Genomic DNA, 13,959 nt, shown 5'->3' on the forward strand with positions numbered 1-13,959 from the left:
TTAAAAAAATAATTTTAAACCCAATCAGGCACTACACATGCATTATACAAGTCACTCAAGGTCAAGTCCTATGTATTGGGGAAAATGTATTTATTACCAGTTATTTATATAGCGCACACATATTCCGCAGCGCTTTACAGTGAATATTTGGTCTTTCACATGAGTCCCTGCCCCAGTGGAGATTACAATGTATAACCTCTACCGCATATACAAACACACACACATAGGGGGGGGAGATGTATCAATCCTTGGAGAGAGATAAAGTACAAACCAATCAGCTCCTAACTGTCATTTTTCAAAAACAGCCTGTAAAATTAGTTAGGAACTGATTGGTTGGTACTTTATCTTTCTTCAAGGCTTAGTACATATACTCCATCCAGTATGAAAACCATTATATGTTTGGATTGTGAGAAGAAAACCCACACAAACCTGGGGAGAACATACGGTACATACATATTTCATACCTACCTTTCAGAATTTCTTCCCGGGAGAAGCCCGGGTAAGAGAAGCAGCAGGGGGCAGATGGGGGCGGGGCCTAATGAATCGTGTCATTAAGCCCCGCCCCCTCACAGCAAAACTGCCGCGATTGGGTCAAATTTACATAGGGGGCGGGACCAAATGCTGTGATTCATGCAGAATCACATCTTAAGCCCCGCCCCCTTCACGGAGACCCGCGATCACCGTGGTTATTCTCCACATTCTGCCCACTTCACTAGGGGGTTACCCGAAAAAATCGGGAGCCTCCCGCGAAAACCGGGAGGGTAGGCATGTATGACATATTTTAGTAGACAAATGTGTTAGCACATCAAGGGGTCTATGTACTAAGAAAAGACTCAGTGCTACAGAGTTACACCACAGCATGGCGCAACTAGAAGGGCTGTTTAACGCGCAAGGAAGCTAGATGTATGTGGACACATCTGGACTGTCATTTTTCAAACACAGGGGTATACTTACTAATCCTTGGATGAAGATAAAGTGAACGGAGATAAAGTACCAACCAATCAGCTCCTAACTGCCATGTCACAGGCTGTTTTTTTAAAAATGACAGTTAGGAGCTGGTTGGCTGCCACTTTATCTCCGTCCACGGCTTAGTAAATAGACCCCACAGTCTGTAAAGTGACAGTTAGGAGCTGACTGGTTGGTACTTCATCTCCATCCACTTTCTCTCTCTCCAAGGCTTAGTGCATAGACCCCCAAGAATGGAATGTAGCATGATCTTCTTCTTGATGCTATATGAACATATTGGAAGAATATGATCATGTTACATTCCAAAGAGATCCAAACAACATGAGCAAACAAACAACTCTGAAAATTGTGCAATAATCTTTATTTTTCCAGAAATTTGCTAAGTGATAATGGTTGGATTTAAAATTGTGACTATGTATTTGCTTTACGGTCCTACAGTCATGCTAGATTCCACCAGAGTGCATTATAAATGATAAATATATATATATTTTTTTTAATAAACCATAGTATTGCATTTAAATTAATTAGCAAAAACCTGTTTAAGAATAAGTGCATTTTAAAATAAAGTTATTATCGCACCATACAGATCAGACTCTACCCGTGTAGAAATTATTTAACATTTTAGATACTACAGGTTGAGTCTCCCATATCCAAATATTTCGAAATACGGAATATTTTTAGCATGACTGAGATAGTGAAATCTTTGATTTTTGAGGGTTCAATGTACACAAACTTTGTTTAAGGCGCAAATTATTAAAAATAAAGCATAAGTTGACTTATAGGCTGTGTGTATAAGGTGTATATGAAACATGAATTAATTTCATGTATATACACAAGCTTTGTTTGGTGCACAAAATTATTGAAAGTACTGTATCAAATTACCTGCAGGCTGTGTGTATAAGGTGTATATGAATCACGTGTTTAGATTTGGGCCCTATTCCTAAGACATTTCAATATGGTATACAAATATTCAAAAATACGGAATATTCCGATATCCAAAATAGCCTTGATCCCAAGCATTTTGGATATGGGAGACTCAACCTGTATATGAAAGTGGAGTTTGTATATTTGCTAAAGTTTCCTCCTCCTCTCATTTCCTCCCACAATCAAAAACATCTTAGTAAGTTAACTGTGCTTTGCCAAAATTAAAATTATTCTGTAGGGTTATGAAATACGGGTGGCTAAACCTAACCTCCCCCCTCCGCGGCTAACACCTGGCTCCGTGTCTTATGATCGGGATGCCGGCTGTCGGGATTCCGACACGGTATCCTATTCAGAAGGGGGATAGTGGCGTCAACATTTTGCCCGGCGACAGGATGCCGGCGTCGGTATATCAACGGCCGGCATCTCATTCGCTGGGATATACACTACATCCCATTGTGTATATGGTTGACAATTTAGGGGTCTATTTATGAAGCAGTGATAACTTTTTTGCCAAAAGAAGGGGTTATCACTGCTTCCACCTATTTAACATGAGGGCTATTGACTAAGAAATTATAGATTTCTCCTGCAGCCTCTCTAATGTCACCTTTTATCGCAGTTCCCTTAACCTGCGATGGGGACTGGGAAGTGGCTCAATGCAAAGACAAAAAGTCATGCTATGTTTTTCATTTCTAGGTAACGGCAAGAGATGGAGTTACCCAAAACCGGCAATGGGGGAGCTTCAACCAGCCCCATGTCTCTTCTGCCAGCACCTCCTTCTGCTTCATCAGCCAGCACCCCATCTGCCTCCCCAGCCATCCCCCTCCTGTCTCCCCAGCCATCCACCCTCCTGTCTCCCCAGCCATCCACCCTCCTGTCTCCCCAGCCATCTCCCTCCTGCCTCCCCAGCCATCCCCCTTCCTGCCTCCCCAGCCATCCCCCTTCCTGCCTCCCCAGCCATCCCCCTCCTGCTTCCCCCTCCTGGCTCCCCAGCCATCCCCCTCCTGTCTCCCCAGCCAGGCCCTGGCTCCCCCTGCAGCCCACATATACATACTTACCATCTCTTGTATCTGGCTGCAGGCGGCCTCCTCAGAGCTGAGTGCAGTGATGCGGCGTGCATGACGTCATGATGTCACGCGAGCCTGGTCTCTAAAAAAACAAACAAACGAAAAACTTTATTCATTTATGAATTGTACCAGGCAGCTGCCGGCAAACGCCAGCCAGGCCCTGGACATTGTAGAGGCGAACCTGGGACTCCCTGGCAGCCCGTCTTTATTCTACCCCCTGAGCACGGGCAGGGCCGTCAAGAGCCGCGCCGGGCCTGGGTGACAGGAGGCTTGGCCTAATCGCGGAAGGCGTGGCCACGCCCCCTTAAAAAAAATTAAAAACATTTTAGCAACGCCACAAGGGGGGCGCTGTGTGCCCCTCAGCCCGGCGCACAGCCAATGGGGGGCGCGATCAGCGTGATCGCTCTCCCCATAGGCATAGAAGACTGATCCAGCTGCTGCAAGCAGTCTCCCACTGCAGCCCAGCACACAGCAGCGTGTGCTGGGCTGCTGTAATGTAGAAGAGGGCGGGTGGTGCCAGACCTGGGCCACTCCAGCAAGCCCGGGCAATTTGTACCCGCCCCCTCCTCTCGGCGCCCCTGAGCACGGGTGACACCGCTGTTTCACCGTGCCTGACTTGCTGCAGTGCAGCAGGTACATTTGTTTCTACCCTGCCCCCTGTGCACCCCGTCCAGCCAGCCCTGCCGCCCCATCATAGTCCAGCATTTTTCTGCCACTGTGCCGCCCCCAGGTCCAGCCTTACCTGCTTGCCCTGTGCCCCTCTATTAAGGTCTAGCCTCTACGGTCCTAACGGTGTGTAGTTTGTATATTCTCCCAGTGCTTGCGTGGGTTTCTTCCGGGTACTCCGGTTTTCTCCCACACTCCAAAATATACTGGTAGGTTAATTGGCTCCCAGCAAAAATTAACCCTAGTTCATACTAACAGGCACATGTCTGACTCATTGTGACACCATGAGCCCTTATGTGAAGTTCCTATATGAGTTGTCGCTAATAAAAAGAAGTTTATATAAGGGCTCAATGTGTTGTATGGTACTTATACAAATATACAGTACACTGTACATCTACATTTTAACATTTTATTAGTTTATCACTAGAACCAGTTGTTTAACTGCTAGAGTATTTTTTGGCCTTGCACTTACTGCATTAATTTATCTAAGGCGTATATAACAATAGTGCACTCTTTATCCGATTCCCCCAGACATTGACCACAATGATATCTGCTCCATATATGAATAGCTCGCCTCTGGCTTTCAGGTGGGTCCCGCTGCCATGTTACAGGACAGCCCCTACTGCCTAGGGTTGGCCATCAGCCACCGATAGCCGAAGGTTTTGTCAGCAATGGAGGAGATCCAATGGTTCACCGCCATCAATGGCACAGAGCCGAGCAATGTTTTTTTTCCTTTATGTGCAGGGACAGAGCTTAGCTCCTCCCCTGACACGACCATTGAAGCCTTGCCCCCACTCCCTGATTGGTCCACTGCCCGGCCATATTAAACAGGGAAGCCCATTGGTGGATGAAACCATTGATGGTTCACAGCCGATGGTTTCATAGAATCGATGTCAACCACCAATGGTACAATTGATGGTGATCATCGATGGTTAAACTACCGATGGCCATCTCTACTACTGCCTGCATAGTGAAGGAAGCCCTGTAAATGCATGGATCACTCATAGGGCCTGATTCAGAGATGTGCACTAGTGCCACCACATCTGTGAATTTGTACCCAGCTACTGTGCGATAATATGCAAATGGAGATATGAGACGCCCACTGACGGCTTCACAAATCCAAGCATCTGCGTACAAAGATGCAGCATCGGTCACAGATCCTTCAATTATGGATCATCTGAGTGACCCTATGATCACACAGACTGGCCACAGTAACTGAGACTTCAGAGCCATTTTTCTTGCATTCAGGATCGCAGACGCAGGGTGTGACATGCCCCTGAAACAGTGAGGTCACGTCTGCATTTTTTGCTGCCGCTTCTCTTTTTCCTCCCCCAAACGTCCCTGTCAGCCACAATGCGAGTCAACAGTCGCTGCAAGCGACTACGGTAATGTACCTTTATGCATGCACAGCATGACTTACACATATGCGCAGTTTACTGATAAATGCTCAACTCTGTTAATATCGGCATAGCGTAACACTCTGACAGGCCCATAATCCCTAGTTTGGCTGTACACATATCAGGCATGCCACAATGGCAGCCTTCTCCGAGAGAGAGAAACATTTATCGTTGCAGAGTTACACAAATAATGAAAATAAATATAGCTATTAAGGTGAAGGGATTTGGCTACAGCTGAGTGTTCCTGGACCAGGAGGGAGACTATGGGCCTAATTCAGATCCGCTCACTAGCGCTGAGCGCTCGCAAACGGGTCGATGTTGGCCCAGTGCGCATGCGCACGACGGAGGCGGCTCCGTTGTGCGCATGCGCGAGCCCGGATAGCGATGGGCAAGCCGTCGCTCCGGGTCTCGCTACACAGGGGCGTGCTGTCGATGGTGACAGCACGCCCCCTTTGGTGGGCATGCCGGGGCGTGGCTGCCCAGACGGAGGTGTTCCCATGGGAACGCCTACCGTCTGGGACCGGCCCCACTGACATCACAAGTGATGTCAGTGGGAGTCCTCTCTGCTCTAATAGAGCCGAAAGCACTCCAGGGCTTGCGACAACGAGACCCTACCACAAGGGTCTCGTCGCAAGTCCAATGGTCGCGATGGTCTTGACCATCGCGACCATCTTCCTGGCCGCTCGCTATAGCTGTGGGTGGTCACCCACAGCTATACGAGCGGTCAGGAGGCCGCTCTAAAAATTAAGAGGCACGGCCCTGATTCGTGATGTGTTCACATGGGAACGCCTCAGTTTGGGCAGCCACTCCCCTGGCCCGCCCACCAACTCAACATCGACAGCACGCCCCCTTTGGTACGCCCCCTTTGGTACGAGACCCGGAGCGACGGTTTGCCCGTTGCTATCCGGGTCTCCGTGCATGTGCACGACGGAGACGGCTCCGTCGTGCGCATGTGCACTGGGCCACCAGTGGCACGCGAGCGGGTCTGAATCGGGCCCTGTGTTCCTTATGAGTAGCTACAGATAGATGGTATAATCAAGCTATTTGATCACTGCAGTATATACTATAAAGACGTGGAAACTGTAAAAAAGTCAAATGCTTCTTGTCCATACTGTGGACTATGATGAAAAAGTCACAAGTATTAATTATAGTGGTTAGCTTACCACTTTAGATGGTGTTGATTAGACAATCAGGCTATGCTGAAGTGTTCAGCATAGGAACTCCGGTCCATCCTGTATGCTGAGGCTCCGTCCACAGAGCTCAATGAGACCGACTCTACCCAGCTCGGGGCGGTGCACAACAGCCGCACAAGTCACCCGAATGGTCTGTGACTCCTGCAGTGTTCTCAAAGAGCTGAACTGTTTGCAAATAGATAACACGCTGGTAAATAGCAAATCCACCACTGATGTAACACTGCAATTGCCGGGTGTTGTCCGTGAAGATAAATAAGCCGGAATTGAATACCACAGGGGAAGCCTTTGAACTTTTGTCCATGTTCATATTGCACTATACAATTGCTTTCACACCAAGGAGGATCAGATCTCTGGACGGAATCAGTATGATTTACCGCCGGCCGCAAATCCCGACAGCGGAAGCCCGGCACTGAAGATCTCGACAGGTAAGTATTTTTCCTATTGACTAACCTAACCCCCCCCCCCTCTAACCCTCCCTTAGGGGGTGCCTGTCCCTAACCTCCCCCAAGTGCCTAACCCCCCTCTAAGTGCCTAAACCCAACCCCCCTTCCCCGCAGCCTAACCCTAAGTCTCCCGGGGGGGTGCCTAACCCTAACCCCCTAGCCTAACCCTAACTTCCCGGGGGGCGGGGTGCCTAACCCTAAGTCCTCCCCGGGAGCCCCTAACCTAAACCCCCCCCCTACCCGCGGGTGTTGGGCTCCCGAAGTAGGTCTAATGACAGGCACCAGGATTTCGACGTCTGTCATTAGAAACTTGCCGGAATTAGACAGTCGGGATGCTGACAGTCGGCATATAATCCGGCGGCATCCCGACTGCATATCCTCTGGGCATTCTAAGCACATTTGCTGCATCAATTTACATGCTCTATATTCACAGCCTGAACCTATATTGGTTAAGCCGTTTTTCATAAAAATATTCTCAGCTGCACATCAGTTTGTACCGAATAGGTACTTTGTTAGGTAATTTATTGGATTCTGGTGAGCACTTATGTATATAGAATGCGTGTGTGTGTGTATATATATATATATATATCTCAGGTCCATAAAAATTGGGACATTGACAGAATTTTCAGATTTTGGCCTCTATTCACCACCACAATGGTTTTGAAATGAAACAAAAAAGATGTGCTTTAACTGCAGACTTTCAGATTTAATTTCAGGGTAATTACATCCAAATCAGGTGAACGGTGTAGGAATTACTAGAGTATTAGAGGTACTGCCTCTATCACCTGTACCCCTTGGGACTGTCAGGATCCAGCTCTCACTGTCATTTCTCCACGGAAAACCGGCCTTTCCAGATTTGAACCTCCGCAAGTCTATCGCCTACAGACATCGGCGACCACACTCCACACCCGTGCCTGCACATTCATTTGAGCCGGCGCGAGTAGAGAGGACGGAGACAGAGGACGGAGACGGCTCACTTACCTGATGGTAACGCTTTAACATTGTGGGAGCAAAAGGTGACTTTGAGAAATATCTGGGAGTTACTCACTATTTCGCTGGAGCATAGGAGCTCACACGGAGGGTTCCTTTGTTATTCAACCCGCAGCTTCTGCTGGAGCATACAGGACGGATTGAGGTACTGATCATCTGCACCCTTGTTTAATAACTCAGTTTTACCAACAAATTACATCTTACTCCACTGAAGTTGAGTACAACAAATAGGGAGATTTTGAGGGTGATTAACTTCATCCGATCGTTCTCTCCCTTCTCCCAATTACCCCCCTTCATTACATGCTGGAGCTTATTTTTGCCCTTTATTTCTGGATATCCTGCCACATTTACCCACTAAAACAGCAGGGGTTCTACAATTATCAATACGTGTATTGCTACACTATTATAATAGGTTGTTATAATTGTTTTTAACAGGCATTGTTTTATTATTTATTTTGTTATATATGTTAAATACCTTGTGCATGATTTATTTATTTTTCTTAATAAAAACCTTTAAGGTTTAGAACCTATGTATTGACTTGGATACTTAATTGTTTTCAAATTACCACCACTTTTATACATCTCAGTTTCAATACGTGCCTCCCACTTTTTAAGGGGCCAAAAGTAATGGGACTATCAACTCAAAAGCTATTTCATGGACAGGTGTGGGCTATTCCCTCATTATTTCATTATCAATTAAGCAGGTAAAAGGTCTGGAGTTGATTCTAGGTGTGACATTTGCATTTGGAATCAGTTGCTGTCAACTCTCAATATGAGATCCAAAGAGCTGTCACTATCAGTGAAGCAAGCCATCATTAGGCTGAAAAATCAAAACAAACCCATCAGAGAGATAGCAAAAACATTAGGTGTGGCAAAATCAACTGTTTGGAACATTCTTAAAAAGAAAGAACGCACCGGAGAGCTCAGCAACACCAAAAGACCACGGAAAACAATTGTGGAGGATGACAAAAGAATTATTTCCCTGGTGAAGAAAAACCCCTTCACAACAGTTGGCCAAATCAAGAACACTCTCCAGGAGGTAGATGTATATGTGTCAAAGTCAACAATCAAGAGAAGACTTCACAAGAGTGAATATAGAGAGTTCATCACAAGATGCAAACCATTGGTGAGCCACAAAAACAGGAAGACTAGATTAGAGTTTGCCAAACAACATCTAAAAAAAGCCATTACAGTTCTGGAACAACATCCTATTGACAGATGAGACAAAGATCAAATTGTATCAGAGTGATGGGAAGAGAAGAGAAGGAAAGGAACTGCTCATGATCCAAAACATACCACCTCATCAGTGAAGCATGGTGGTGGTAGTGTCATGGCGTGGGCATGTATGGCTGCCAATGGAACTGGTTCCCTTGTATTTGTTGATGATGTGACTGCTGACAAAAGCAGCAGAATTAATTCTGAAGTGTTTCGGGCAATATTATATGCTCATATTCAGTCAAATGCTTCAGAACTCATTGGACGGCGCTTCACAGTGCAGATGGACAATGACCCGAAGCATACTGCAAAAGCAACCAAAGAGTTTTTTAAGACTAAAAAGTGGAATGTTATGCAATGGCCAAGTCAAGCCCCTGACCTGAATCCGATTGAGCATGCATTTCACTTGATGAAGACAAAACTGAAGGGAAAATGCCCCAAGAACAAGCAGGAACTTGCAGTAGAGGCCTGGCAGAGCATCACCAGGGATGAAACCCAGCGTCTGGTGTTGTCTATGCGTTCCAGACCTCAGGCTGTAATTCCCTGCAAAGGATTTGCAACAACAAAGTATTAAAAAGTGAAAGTTAGATTTAGGATTGTTTAGTTTGTCCCATTACTTTTGGCCCCTTAAAAAGTGGGAGGCACATATAGAAACCGTTGTAATGCCTACACCGTTTACCTGATTTGGATGTAATTACCCTCAACTTAAATCTGAAAGTCTGCAGTTGAATCACATCTTGTTTGTTTCATTTCAAAGCCATTGTGGTGGTGAATAGAGGCCAAAATATGAAAATTCTGTCAATGTCCCAATATTTATAACCTGACTATGTATGTATGTATGTATGTATACACACACACACACTGCTGTTTTTCAGCAGGAACTCTGGGCCTGATTCAGGTTGGTTCGCAAGTCTGCAATCGCACGCACCCCGCTCGCTACAAAAATATGCTATTGAATGCAATCGCACGGCAACCGCAGCACTATACCAAGACACCCATCACTATATAAAGCCGCCAACTTCCCATGACATGCATCCGCAAGTCAGCGAAAACATCGGTACCATCGAGAAACATCCACACCGTTGGGGTTGACCTGACCCTAACGCAGAAACTGCTAAACTTCCTGTCGCCATCTAGACCTCTGCCAGTGTATGCTATCGCAGGGGCCTAATTATGCACGCCCCCGTAACAGCGTTTAAACGCCCAGACATGCCTGCGTTTCTCTGACCACCCTCAAACGGTCAGGTCGTGTCGATCACTGTATGGAGGCTCTGTGTGCTCGCTGCGGATGATTCCCGATTGCAGAGGCCATTTCTCACACGCACTGCATACGCAGAATGCAAACATTGGCAGGCTGCGTGCGAACACAGCCATGCGATCAGGTCTGAATCAGGTCCAGAGTCTCATCACTCATGCTGCTCTGTGTCAGAGGTATACAGCCACACACCTTTCCACTGTACAAAATTACATTTGAGCATAGTACCTAAACTGCTGTCCTTTGACAAGTTTCTTTATCTTTGCCGAGTCAGAAGAGATCACTCTTTGGGTTTGAGTCAGGGGTGGATACAGTTGTAGCCGCCACTGCTTTTTACACAACAGCGTCTGCCGGGTGCGAGCTGTGATTGGCTCGCGGCCGGCACCATGTTTGAAATGCTTCCGGCGCTGCGCTGCGCCGCTGTTTCATCGTGCCTGACTTGCTGCAGTGCAGCAGGTATATTTGTTGCTACCCTGCCCCCTCTGCACCTCGTCCAGCCAACCGTGCCAGCCCCCCCCATCATAATTCAGCTTTTTTCTGCCCCTGTTCCTCCCCCAGGTCTAGCCTTCCCTGTGCCCCTCCATTAAGGTCTAGCCTTCTACGGCCCTAACGCTGTGTAGTTTATATATTCTCTCTGTGCTTGCGTGGTTTCCTCCAGGTACTCCGGTTTCCTCCCACACTCCAAAAATATACAAGTAGGTTAATTGGCTCCCAGCAAAAATTAACCCTATTGTATATGTGTGTGCACGTACATGTGGTAGGGAATATAGACTAAACAAAATAAGAATATATGAATCTGCACTTCACAATAGGCAGCTACTGATGGCAAAGGGTAATCCCTATAAATACCCCAAACAAGACATATAAAACACAATATAGTCACCAGAGCGCACAAACTAAAAGGACATAGAGTCGAGATGCCAATCTAGTAAATGGTACCACTATATGATGGTATACAACGTGGCAGAATGTTCAATAAAAGATTCGTAGTAAAAGTCTTTGTAGTCTGTCTCTGTGGTCACAATGAGAGGGTTGGTTAAGTCTATTCGAGATGCGTCTTTCATGAAGGTCTACTCATTCCCATGTCACTGTCGTGCATATAAAAGAAAGAGAAAAAAAAAGGACCTTCCTAGTGTATTACCATTTATTAAAGTAAAACATATAAAATACAAGATGTAAACATATCCACCATAATATGATAAAAATCAAGGCGTACCGGAAAGTGGGGGTGTAGACAAAATACACCAAAAACGCTATAGGAGTCCTTCCTGAAAAACGGGAACAGGGAATCCCAAATGACTTGCAGTGTCTTTGAAGAAGCTCCACTTCCTGGATCAGACCTTGGACTGGAACACCAACGCGTTTCAACTATGATTTTAGTCTTTTTCAAGGTGTAAAAGTGGTGGAGTTGAGTCCATATATATACCCTCCCTAGGGATCTCATTGGTTAATCCCACATTGATTCAAATATATATTAAGAAATAGTAGAATCCACATGCAGTACATAAACAACCTTAAACATATGTGCATAGAGAACGTAGACATTAATAAAACTTTAAAACAGTACATAGCGCCGAGATGGAACGCGGAAGTAGCTAACTTCCGGTTGATGGTGACACGCACGCGTCACTTCCTGTCCGTGTAAAGCGGGTGTACAGAGAACTTCGTCACATCCAGTCCGGAGTGACACGCAATCGTCACTTCCGGCATCGGATGAACTGTACCCATGTATCTTAACATAAAGAAACCTAATCCCCGCTATCACCCCCATAATGGGCGGTGTGATCCTAATAGCATTACAGGGGGTGTGTTCAAAAAGAGAAAGCCACTTATAAAAAGGTGAAACCTTCGTGTAGACGGAGGCCTTTTCCGCCATCTTGGATCAGGGAACATAAATAAATAAGGGGTGGTAAAATACCAATGGGCTTAAATAGTGATGTTAAAAAGATAAATATTTCATATTTAAAATAGATAATGACAATAAAATGTTATAAACACAATAAAGATGTACCAATCATAAAAACCATTTTAACTCGAAATCGGTATTAAGACCATTAGGTTTAAGAGTATTGAGATCAAATATGCATTTTATTTCTGTCTGAGCCAATTGGGCTTCCTGATCTTACTTTCTCCAATGGCTACACACCTGTTTGAGTCCAATCATTTGTTTAATATTACCGATTGAGTTATTATGCATTTCTTTGAAATGAGCAGATAAAGAGTGATTTTCAAAGCCCTTTTTAATATTTCTGAGGTGTTCTGACCATCTGTCTGTTAGACAGCGGTCCGTACGTCCAATATACCACAAACCACATGTACATTCTATTAAATAGATACAATTTCTGGTTGTACAGGTTATAAAATCTGGTATAAGATGGGACTCCCCAGTTTTGGAATAGAAATTTTCTGTTTTTGTGGGTTGTTTCGTAAAGGATCTGCATACCAAGCAGGTTCCACAACGATGGAACCCTTTTGTCTTTACTCTCCCCGTTCTTTTTGACGGAATGGCACTTTTTACAATTTTATGTTTGATGTTAGGTGCCTTCCTATAAACGAATTTAGGTTTAGAGGGAATCACTGATTTTAAAACCGGATCCCGAGTGAGTAAATTCCAATGTCTCCGAATTATCTTTTCAAATTCCTTATGTTGGACATTAAAAGTAGTAATAAAGGGTAACTTAAAAGAATCTGAGGTATTTTCTTGAGAGCAGGTAGGTTTGAGTAGAGTTTCTCTATCTACATTAATCATATTTTCTATATGTTCATCAATTTCCTTATCAGTATACCCTTTAGAGACAAATCTGTTTTTATAAGTATTGATTTGATCTTGGAAAACTTTTACATCCGTGCAATTTCTTCTTATCCTTCTAACCTGACCCTTCGGGATGTTTTTGAGCCAAGTAATGTGGCGATTACTGTTTCGATCTATATAAACATTACAATCCGTGGCTTTACAGTAATTCCGAGTTTTAAGAATATTGTCTTCCACATAAAAGGTAAGATCCAGAAAATTTACTTCCACCTTACTGGAATTGTAGGTTAGGTCAATATTGAAGGTATTTGGCTCCAGAGTTTTTTTTTAAAGATTCTAATGTGATTTCATCTCCCTTCCATATGAACCAGATGTCGTCTATATATCTATACCAATAGACTATATTCTCCAAATAAGGATTATTATTCCAGATAAACATTGTTTCCCAGAAACCTATGAAGAGGTTGGCATACGAGGGCGCAAACTGAGTACCGATGGCAGTTCCTCTCGTTTGCATGTAGTATTTGCCTGAATACCAAAAGAAATTATTCTTCTAAATAAAATCAATGCCCTCCTCAAGAAAACGATTTTTTTCTGCTTCTATCTCTCCTCTTTTCAAAAAGTAATCAACAGCCTCTAGGCCCTTATTATGGTCAATGATAGTATAAAGACTTTTTACGTCAGCCGTCACCAGCATATAATCTTCTTCCCATACAAGGCCATTGGTCTTATTTAATATATCAGAAGTGTCTTTAATATACGATCTAAGTTTGAGTACTTCCGGTTGTAGATGGTGATCGACAAAATGAGAGAGGTTAGCCGTTACCGAATTCGTACCTGCTACAATGGGATCTGCTGCATCATGCTAGGATATAGGGATCAGCGCAAGCTATTAATTAATTCTATTTTAAGACAAATGATTTTACAGATAATAATGTGGATATTACAGAAGAGGATTTAGATCTTAATATGTGCAAATTAGAGAACCTTTTAACTAAAGAGAGTAAAACCTGGTGGGAGGTAGTCACACTTGAGAACTACATCTCCCATCAGATTATACCTAGGGGTTTAATAATACAGAAAAAATCTACCTC

At 44.6% G+C, this 13,959-nt stretch overlaps 1 protein-coding gene across 4 annotated transcripts in view; it reads right to left on the minus strand.

Moving 5' to 3' along the window:
- The window catches only part of BTD (biotinidase), a 57,615-nt gene that overhangs the window by 27,596 nt on the left and 16,060 nt on the right, over positions 1–13,959 (minus strand). For 3 of the 4 annotated variants that reach the window (XM_088445448.1, XM_088445447.1, XM_088445446.1), the window contains exon 2: positions 2,946–3,036. The exons of the other annotated variant lie outside the window; for it this stretch is intronic. The gene's annotated coding sequence lies outside the window, so the exon portion shown is untranslated. The remainder of the gene's footprint in view (positions 1–2,945; positions 3,037–13,959) is intronic. 4 annotated transcript variants of the gene reach the window in all.

The sequence above is a fragment of the Taudactylus pleione genome, unplaced genomic scaffold, assembly GCF_031769625.1.
Source record: "Taudactylus pleione unplaced genomic scaffold, aTauple2 ptg000380l, whole genome shotgun sequence".
In the NCBI taxonomy this organism is placed as follows: domain Eukaryota; kingdom Metazoa; phylum Chordata; class Amphibia; order Anura; family Myobatrachidae; genus Taudactylus; species Taudactylus pleione.